This window comes from Ostrea edulis, chromosome 1 (assembly GCF_947568905.1).
Source record: "Ostrea edulis chromosome 1, xbOstEdul1.1, whole genome shotgun sequence".
NCBI classification, from domain to species: domain Eukaryota; kingdom Metazoa; phylum Mollusca; class Bivalvia; order Ostreida; family Ostreidae; genus Ostrea; species Ostrea edulis.
This window is the reverse complement of record NC_079164.1, coordinates 44119101-44129152: the sequence shown is the minus strand read 5'-3', so window position 1 is coordinate 44129152 and position 10052 is coordinate 44119101.

Sequence of the window (10052 nt, the reverse complement as noted above, 5' to 3'; positions counted from 1 at the left end):
GCAAAGTTAGTCATTCATAGGATTTATTAACCAAACGGTAGCTTTATCTAGTTAATTACTTTTGTTGTAAATAATATGTAGTCTTATTGATTACAAGCATACATGCATTTGATTTTTATTAGCTCCATCTATGTAAGCATGTTAAGAAGTCTTGTTGTAAATAGTATGTATAGTAGCTCCATTCATTCAATTGTTTTTGTATACAATGAGTTCTTCAATTTTTTAAATTTCAAATTCCAATTTAATTTAACAAATTAAAAGTTATTCCTTCTTTTGATTGATAAAAATTCCACTATAGACTGTTTTATGTCTGTTGATAACGGCTAACGATTCCACTGTTTGATAATATCTTAGTATTTTTTTCAATTATTACGTAAGAAATTTTCCAAAAAGCATAGCTATAACTTTGCAAGGCGTACTTCAATAAATAACTAATATACTTTTCTTTTTTTTTTAGGTCGATATGCAAGTTAATTATATAAGGTAGCAATTATATGCACAATTGGGTTCCATTTGATTTCCATTTGGGTAAATCGACGCATCCCCTTTTGGGGCCTGTAAATTGTGGAAATACCATTGTTCGTGTGTACAATCGCATTTAACTTCACGAGAAATCTTTGTGGAAATAATACAGGTTCTCAAAAAGGCATGTGCTAGAATTTGTATACAGTGCAGCAAATTTGTTTTTTTAAGAAAACGGCAATCTTGTCCTTATACACACTACATAGCAGTATTTTCTGGGAAATAATGTTAATTTCAGCAAAGCACGAGAGTTTGTAGCTATAAAGTTTTGACAGACTCGATATTTTCTTTGTTTAAAGTTCATATCAATTAAATAGTCGATGCGAGCGTTCAATGTGTTGTAATCAAAACATCACCCAAGCTTCGAGAAATGACGTACATTTGTACCAAGGTGCGATATAACGACCCTCCTCGGTAATTATAAACATATCAATAATCAAAGCCAGTAATTTAATTGGTACTAAATGGAGAATTCAAACATAACCCTCTAAAATTTAGATGGGCAAGTACATCGGTCGTTTACTGCAAAAAGGAAAGTTAAAACTCAAAGTCAAACTAGTCAAAGGTAATCGCATATTCCCAGACCCATGAAAAACGTGCAACATGCAGCAATCTGACAAAATCAAGTGAGAAAGGACGTGTACACAAAACATGTGCTAGTCACGGTATCATAATATCATGGCAGTTTGAAAAATTGCACGATTATAAATTTTAATTGGCTGTTTCATAATAATTAGTTACAGGGTGCAAGATTTTTAAAAAAAAAAAAAAAACAATTTTACGCTAAAAATTAAGTGCACATTGAGTCAAAAACCTTTAGTGGTATGTAGTATGTGTCCCTTCTCATAAAAAAAAATTAAAAAGTGCGTATTATATTTGGTTAAATACGACTGTAAATTAATAAGCATAATGCATTTTTTCCCTAGAATTATGGAAGCCCATTAATGTCATTGTGATAGTCAGTATTTACGTTTTTCCGAAGTACGGAAACCCATTTCAGCCATATCTCTAAATTCATGTGACTTATGCCCCCTTTCAAAGAAAGAAAAAAAAAAGGGGGGGGGGGCGCTTTGCACTTGTCGGTCGGCAGACCATATGTTCGCTCAATATCTTGGGAACCATTCACTTGATCGCTATGATATTTCAAATGTTGGTTGGTTATGAGTAGAAGAGATCCCCTATTGATTTTTAGGTCAAAAGGTGAAGAGTCAGTCCACTCAGGACATAGGAATATACTATCCGTTCAATATCATGAGGACCCTTTGCTTGACAGACATCAAACTTGGTACACTGGTACATCCTAAGGATTAAATGGCCCCTAATGATTCTAAGGTCACATGGTTAAAGGTCAAGGGTCAAAATGACATAGGAATATACTATCCACTCAATATCTCGAGAACCCTTTGCTTGACGGACATCAAACTTGGAACACTGGTACATCTGAAGAAGTAGATGACCCCTATTAGTTTTGAGGTCACATGGTTAAAGATCAAGGGTCAAACTGGACATAATAATATATTGTCTCCTATATTTCAAGAATCAGTAGCTTGACTGACACCAAACTTGGTACATCCTATGGAGTAGATGACTCCTATTTATTTTAGGTCACATGGTCAAAGGCCAAGGGTCTGTCCATTCTGGAAGATATTGTCCACTCAACATCTTGACTTGAATTGGTTTGATACTATCATCAATTAAATGATGCATGTGCATAACTCTTTTCAATTCTGCACCACCGGGGGGGGGGGGGGGTAGTTGTATGTTTGTATTGTTTGACAAACATTTCTTGTTTTCTTTATTGTTTTGATGGTAGCATTTTATGACTAGTTGCTGAAATAACTCTCAAAATATGCACGGAGAGTCAGTGCAGTAAAACAGCGACGTTTCTTACAGATGTCAACTGCATAGTCATTGTAACACTGACTAAAGTAAGCTCAAGAAATTGATTTGCTAAACTTTTTTGTTGGGTGGCATCTTCTTACACCCACTGTGGTACTTATCTGAGGGTTTTCTGTTGTGATATAAAGTACTATATGACTACATACTGATTTTCCTCCAATTCTTAGCATTTGTACATCATGAATTGTGTAGCACAATCATCAGTTAGCAATGACTCTATATATCCAATGTTGGATATGTACATGTAATTTAAATGACAGTGGTCACTTTACACAGGCATGATGCATTAAAGTATAAATTCTGTTAAAAGAAGCGTGCATATGCGAACTCACACACACGATGTTCGTCATCCTTGATTACTACTATCTTGCTCCTTCAAGATTACCTATTCCTGTTGACAATGAAGTGCGCGTCGACTCTCAAGCCTTTCAGGCCTTTGATTTTAAATTATAGATCTAGATCTATTTCCATGTTATTCAACTTTTGATCTCTGGGTGGCAAGTTCGAATCTCGCTCTGACACTGTCTGCTGTTTGAATTTAATAAATGCATTCTTGGTGTAAACCTTGCAAATTTTGAAAACCTTGGTTATAGTCTGGTACAGTTTCATTTTTATAAAAAGCTCAGTGTCTCATTCCTCATTGGGATGTGGCCAAGTGGTTAGTGCAACGCGCTCTAAGTCACACGACCTCTCACCTCTGGTCGGCGCGGGTTCGAATCCCGCTCACGCCGATAAGTGAGGAAGTTTCCCAGTTTACTTTCTGAGGGTCGTTGGTCTTTTCCCAGGTACATTGTATCTGGGTTTTCTCTTCCACCAATAAAAACTGGGCGCCACCAGATAACTGAATAATTGTTGAGTGTGGCAGAAAACATCAATCAACCAATTCTCATTAGGATCAACACTGCATTTCTTTACCTAGAAAAAGCTATTGTTGAAAAGCATTTTGTCATGCTTTTAATTGACAAGGACCTCACTGAAGGATAAAAATGGATGAGAATTCAATTAACAAAAATGAAATTTTAATCTTATGATATCAGTGACACAAAGTGAAGTAACAACAGGATGACCTTTCAGAGTATCACTATCTATTGTATTGGTTACGATACATGTTATTGCAAAGCTGGAGAAGAGGTGTCAGTCCAAATATCCAGCCTTGACAATCTCGCAGGAATTACCCCCAGGGTACGGACATGGACCAAATTACCCCCAGGGTTGACTGATTGACTGTATATTGTTTAACGTTCCACTCGAATATTTTTTACTCATATGGAGGCGTCCCCATTGCCGATGAAAGGCTGCAAAATGTAGGCCTATGCTCGGCGTATATGGACTTTGAGCAGGGAGGGATCCACCTACTGTGACACGGGACGTCGGTTTTTGCGGTCTCCTCCGATGGATGCGACAAGCAAGGGGTACTGAGTACCTATAATAACCCGGATCCCCAGGGTGATTTTAGGTTAAAGAAATGAACCGCATGGACCAATTCTGTCGGAATTCACAGCTGTTGAAATAGATAAGTACACGCAATGTATTACATCGTTTCTGACATTGCGTCACAAGGTGCTGATTTAAATGCTTTGTGAAATTATTTGTAACAGTCGATTTGTTTGTCTATCACAGCAGCTCAGTGAATAAAGAATCGGGTTACTAACCCTCAGATCCCAAGTTCAACTCCGCCATGCAGTCTTTTGTTCATATTTAATGAAATAAATTTTGAAATTCACGCGGTTTTTTAATTTCAAAATTGCATATTTTCTGCCTTCTTGACATATAAAATATCATCATATCTTTCATAATTACATGTAAATAATTTCGTGCTGATTTGAGAAACTCTTCCATGCAATAGTGCGCCGTCTTTGAGCATAGACACGGTTTATGATCGATTGAAATTGACAGTTTTTTTGTAATAGAAATAAATATCTATTATAAATAAGTTAATTATAGATATTTTACGCAGGATACACTTTGTATTTACATAAAATCTGACTCCCAAAATGAGTTTGTTAACAAGAGACGAATGTGCGAACACGCCATTGGCCTGTAAACACGCAAGCTTGTCATCAGCCAGGAGCGAAAACACCAAGACTTTTAAAAAGTATGTCAAAAGCATTCAACATTTTGACATATAGGTTAATGATAAATCAATTTAGGTGCATGTAAATAGAGAGACAGCGAAAAAAAATGATATGTTTCGTTCTAAAAACTTTTTTCACAACAGAAACCATCACACTTCGGCGCCGTGTTGATAATAGAGTCACGCACAGGGGCTAAGCCCGTTTTTGGGCCCGAACTCTGTGATACCATAAATATATTTATTTAAAAATTGAAACCAATCTGAGAAATTATATTATTCATTTTGTACACTGCAAGAATGCTCGAGCGGTTTTCAAAAATTATAAATGTATTCATCGCATGTAAATGCACTAATGCAATACGGAAAATTTTAAGAGCATATACATTGTAAAACACACATTTGTTTTCTTCAAGTCGATTTTTTGATATCGCGTTTATATTCCGGATTGGTTTTCAATATTGGATATCAGAGAAAACATTAATACTGATGACGAAAGAAGTTTATAATAAATCTATACATGTACAGTACAATGTAACAGTTTTCATTAAAACTTGCCAACTCCCCGATTTCTGGCTTGTACAATGTCTAGCAAGTGAAAAATCTTGGATCAATGAATTGCTCGTCGTCGGATACCCAAGGCTGATCTCATCTCCAGAAGACGTGGGTATCCGACGATGTGAATTTCTCGGATTGAACAAATGTACGACAAACGTTTTTCTGCATTTGAGTGATTTTTGTTAGCATCTTGACGTGTTTTGAATTAAAAAAAAAAAAAAAAAAAAAAAACTTACTCCCAAATTAAATCGCAGCGAGTGTACTTGAAAATGATATTGATTTTATGCTAGGTTTCATTATCAAAATACAGTAAAACACGGTGCGTTCTTGGGACTCTGCCCCCGGGGACCTAAAAGAGGAATGTCTCTCGTTACGATATCAATGGCAAAAGCATTGGAAATGTAACTATATAATTCTAAAAAAAAAAAAACAAGAGGTGTTTGTGAAACACAAATGCCCCCGATAATGGCCAATTCCGAAGATGGCCAAGGTCACAAGGGCAAATATCTTGGTACCAGTAGAAAGATCTTGTCAAAAGAAATGCTCATGTACAATATGAAAGCTCTAATATTTACCATTTAGAAGTTATGACCAATGTAAAAAAAAAAGTTAAAGTAGGTCAAATGTCAAGGTCAAAAGGTTCAATACCAACGGAAATATCTTGTAACAAGGAATACTCATGTGAAATATCAAAGCTCTATCTCTTACTGTTCAAAAGTTATTAGCAAGGTTAAAGTTTTCAAAAAGTAGGTCAAACATCAAGGTCACGGGGTCAAAAATGTTGGTACCCACGGAAAAGTCTTGTCACAAGGAACACTCAGGTGAAATATCAAAGCTCTATCACTTACTGTTCAAAAGTTATTAGCAAGGTTAAATGTTTCAAAAAGTAGGTCAAACTCCAAGGTCACGGGTTAAAAATGTTGGTACCCACGGAAAGGTCTTGTCACGAGGAATACTCGAGTGAAATATCAAAGCTCTATCACTTACTGTTCAAAAGTTATTAGCAAGGTTAAAGTTTTCAAAAAGTAGGTCAAACTCCAAGGTTACGGGGTCAAAAATGTTGGTACCCACGGAAAGGTCTTGTCACAAGGAATACTCATGTGAAATATCAAAGCTCTACCACTTACTGTTCAAAAGTTATTAGCAAGGTTAAAGTTTCAGACAGAATTACAGAATGACAGACAGGACAAAAACAATATGCCCCCCGCTCTTCGATCTCGGGGGCATAAAAAGGTATACATATTATACAATATGAAGAGTACAGTTGCAGAGATTAATTGGCAGAGCCGAAGTCGCTTCTAGTTTGCAATTTGGCTGTATGTCTGTCACAACTTTGTTTTCCGGACCTTTTTTCATTTTTGGATGCTTATGGGACTTTGTGTTGAATGTAGTGTTTCTGGACTTTCTCTACAATGCCTTAACTTAGGAGTTGCGTGATTATCGAATGAAAGGTGAAGATAACGAACAGTGATCAATCTCATAACTCCTATAAGCATAATCTCGGCTGAGATTCGACTTGGCTGAATATTTGGACTGACGCCTTCGCCAAATCTTGGAGCAGTCCTTCATAATTCATGTCTGGAAATTTACTTTCAGCTTCGGCCGTTTCTAGCAATTAAAATTAGAGAAAATGAAAAAAAAGCGATCAATTGAATTTTCAAGGGGACTGCACGCAGAATTTGAATACCATCTGTTATCACCTGTTCGTTTCTTCAATCTGCGATGTTAGTCTTAAATCAGGCTGATGGAAATTTCCAAAACGAAACGACGCTACAACCAATCGCACATCCTCCGGCCTCTCCAGTAAGCAAGTTGCGAGACGTAAACGAAAGGAACTGCCGACTGGTGACGTCATCCTTATATTTCTATTGAAAGTATCTCCTCGCGATTTCAGCGCCCTCACCGGGATGTATAGAAAGCAACTTCCGCTGTATGAAAACACTGTTGTTTTGTACATTTCAAGGAAAATACAGGCGCAGGAATTTAGCTATGTCAGCCTTTCAAAGAAATTAATACACTTGGGGACTTATTAGGTCGAGGTTTATTGCCTTACTTACAATGTAGCAGAATAGTTCGTATTGGGATCTAAACAGTGAATTTCGAATTATTGTTTTTTCCATATTTTTTTTAGACTGCAGCTGATTTATGAGAAATGAAATCTGAACTGGCCTTGGAGAGTTCTTGGACAGATAAGAATCGAAAGGAATAAATATTGCTGGTCTTAGAGGCCGGAGGTTAGAGTTTAAATTTGATCCCCTCTTGATGTATCACGCTATGTCTCTAACACGTGTATTTCAGATCAATGAGTTGTCCAAACAGTACAATGCCATTGTGACAGCTTTTAAAATTATTTAGCAAAATTTTGATTAATGACGCACGGAGAAACTTTTATTTTAAAAAGCTGGTCTATTTGTTATGCGGTGTGTAACCCCCACCCCCGGCCTCCTCCTGCATTATGAAGAATTTGAGATTAATTATTTTTATCGAAGTCGTGTAAAATTCCTTAAAAACATTGATACACGACTTCCGACAGGTATTTGGAGAAAGTGGGGGGGGGGGGGGGGGGGGTTAATCAGACTATTTCAACACTTGCATTTAAATTATAAGTCATGCCTAGTTTATTTAACCATATCGAGTATTTCATTGAAAGTACACCGAAACTTTTCATTTTACATTTCATGCCTTGTATAATACTATCCTAATCATTCTTATTCGATCTTTGGGTAAAGTTTCAGTCTACTACAGAGTGCAACATGGTTTTAAAATTCAGATATTCAATATATTCAAAACATTTAATGAAATTTTAATTCAAAAATTACAACATATATTACATTACAGTTTTTAACGATATACAGTACTCATATAACTACTTCTGCATGGATGGTATATTAATCGGGTTTGATATGCCGTATACATGTACAAAATAGATCCATCAACAAGCCTTTTATTAAAATCCATAAACTTTCGACCATTGGTATTTTCTCCAGTCTGGTAATTCCTCAGATAATAAAAAATGTTATACACGCAATATTTAATTATTTTTGAAAGTTTATTTGATCGGCACCCGCACGTCAACAAATATAGTACATGTACCGGAAGTTTTCCCTCTCGCTTTCTATACATCCCGGTGAGGGCGCTGCTAAACTACATGTAGGAACATATTTTCCCGCCACAGAGAGTCGGCGGTCCCTCTGCTTTACGTCTATGGTTTACCATATGATCGGCATAAAATTGTGTAGGTGTTCAGTGTTAGTTATATTGATAATGGTTTTGACTAGGTCCGCATTTATCATTCTGTGAAGATTTATAGTTATTTTACTTAGATACATCTCATTCAACGAAGGACACCCCCCCCCCTTCCGAGACCAACGATCTGACACATCAACAGGCCTAATTACGATATTCATCTGATATTTTCTATGTTCTAGATTTTTCCGACTTTTTGTAATAATTCATTAACAGATGCTGATATGCACAAACACATAAATAGATACGTGTACAATCAATTTTTAAAAAATGTTTTGACACAGATCTTGAAAGTAAGTAATAAGTCGAATGGTCCGGGACTGTTCTGGGAAGTTTGCGCCTTATACATGTAACTTTGGCCTGGTTTTGTAGGTAAAATGTTTTGATCATCAAGTTATAAGGCACAAATTAACTTCCCAGAACAGTCCCGGTGTTGTAGCATAGACTTTCCCCCCGGAAAAACGGGCCCGGGATAGATCTTCCCCCATAGGGGAAAAAGCGCCCCAGCATATAATTTCCCCCTATGTACAAAGTCAGTATAGAATTTCCCCCCTACTATTTCCGGATTTCATCGACCGGAATCTTTTTCTTCTCATGTAGAAGCTTTTTAATAAATAATTATAGAATGAAGCAAACCCATGCAGTTGAAGATAATAATCAATGAAAATTGTTATTATTGCTATAAAGAGGTACATGTTATAAAAAAAAAAAGTTACAAAAAGAAATAAATATGTGCTGTTAAATTGTTATAGTTGAATGAAAAAGATATGCGCTCATTAATATTACGATATTCATAAAATAAAGGAATTTTTTTAGATGTTGAAGTTGCGTTTACACGCTAAAAACTTTGAATTGCGTATAGTAAGTACAATATGCTTCCCAAAAGACTTTAACGATGGCCAATATCATTAGGGCTTTTCGTAAAAAGTCGACTAAAAGATATACAATTAAAATATCTAAAAAGTAAATTAGAGGCACTATATAAATAAAAGTAACCGTTTATTTAAATTCGAAATTTTAAGTTAAAGACATTGACTTCTTCCCAACTTCACTATTTCAGATGTTAGATAGTGGTAGATGACAGCAAAGACTTGAGATGTTTGAATGAATTTTGATATACCATAACACGATTTGAATAATTTCCTTCTTTTTTTTTTTTTTTTTAGAAAAAACATAAGATGATGATTATGATACACAAGACCATGCTCAAAATGAAAAAATAAGAAGAATTCCTGGGTCTATAGATAAGCAAGAGAATTATAGTAATAAAACTGAAAACGGATACAGCTAAAATGTAAGATGGGGGAGAGCGTAAGTCATTTAGGGGGAAATTCTATACTGGGGCGGTTTTTCCTAGGGGGAAAATTGGGCCCGGGTTAATTCTTCCTAGGGGGAAATTCTATGCCAGGCCCATCTTTCCGGGGGGAATGTATATCCCGGGCCCGTTTTTCCGGGGGGAAATTCTATGCTACAACACCGGGCCATTCGATATACATGTAGATCTGACATATTGGACATTTTTCGACTTGCATGTATTACTTATGTAATGATTTTGTTCTATTCAATCCAACGTTGTTTTTTTTTTTAAATGACTATATTTGTCATGATAACATTGAATGACCTAATTGCAACACCCTGTAGGTATATAAACTCGGGATGCGGTAATTCTAGGTCTTTCTTGTGAACTGATCAAACCGAGAGGAAGCCTAACAAGAAGTAAGGATAAATAAAGGTTTTGGTATTAGGAAAGGTCAGT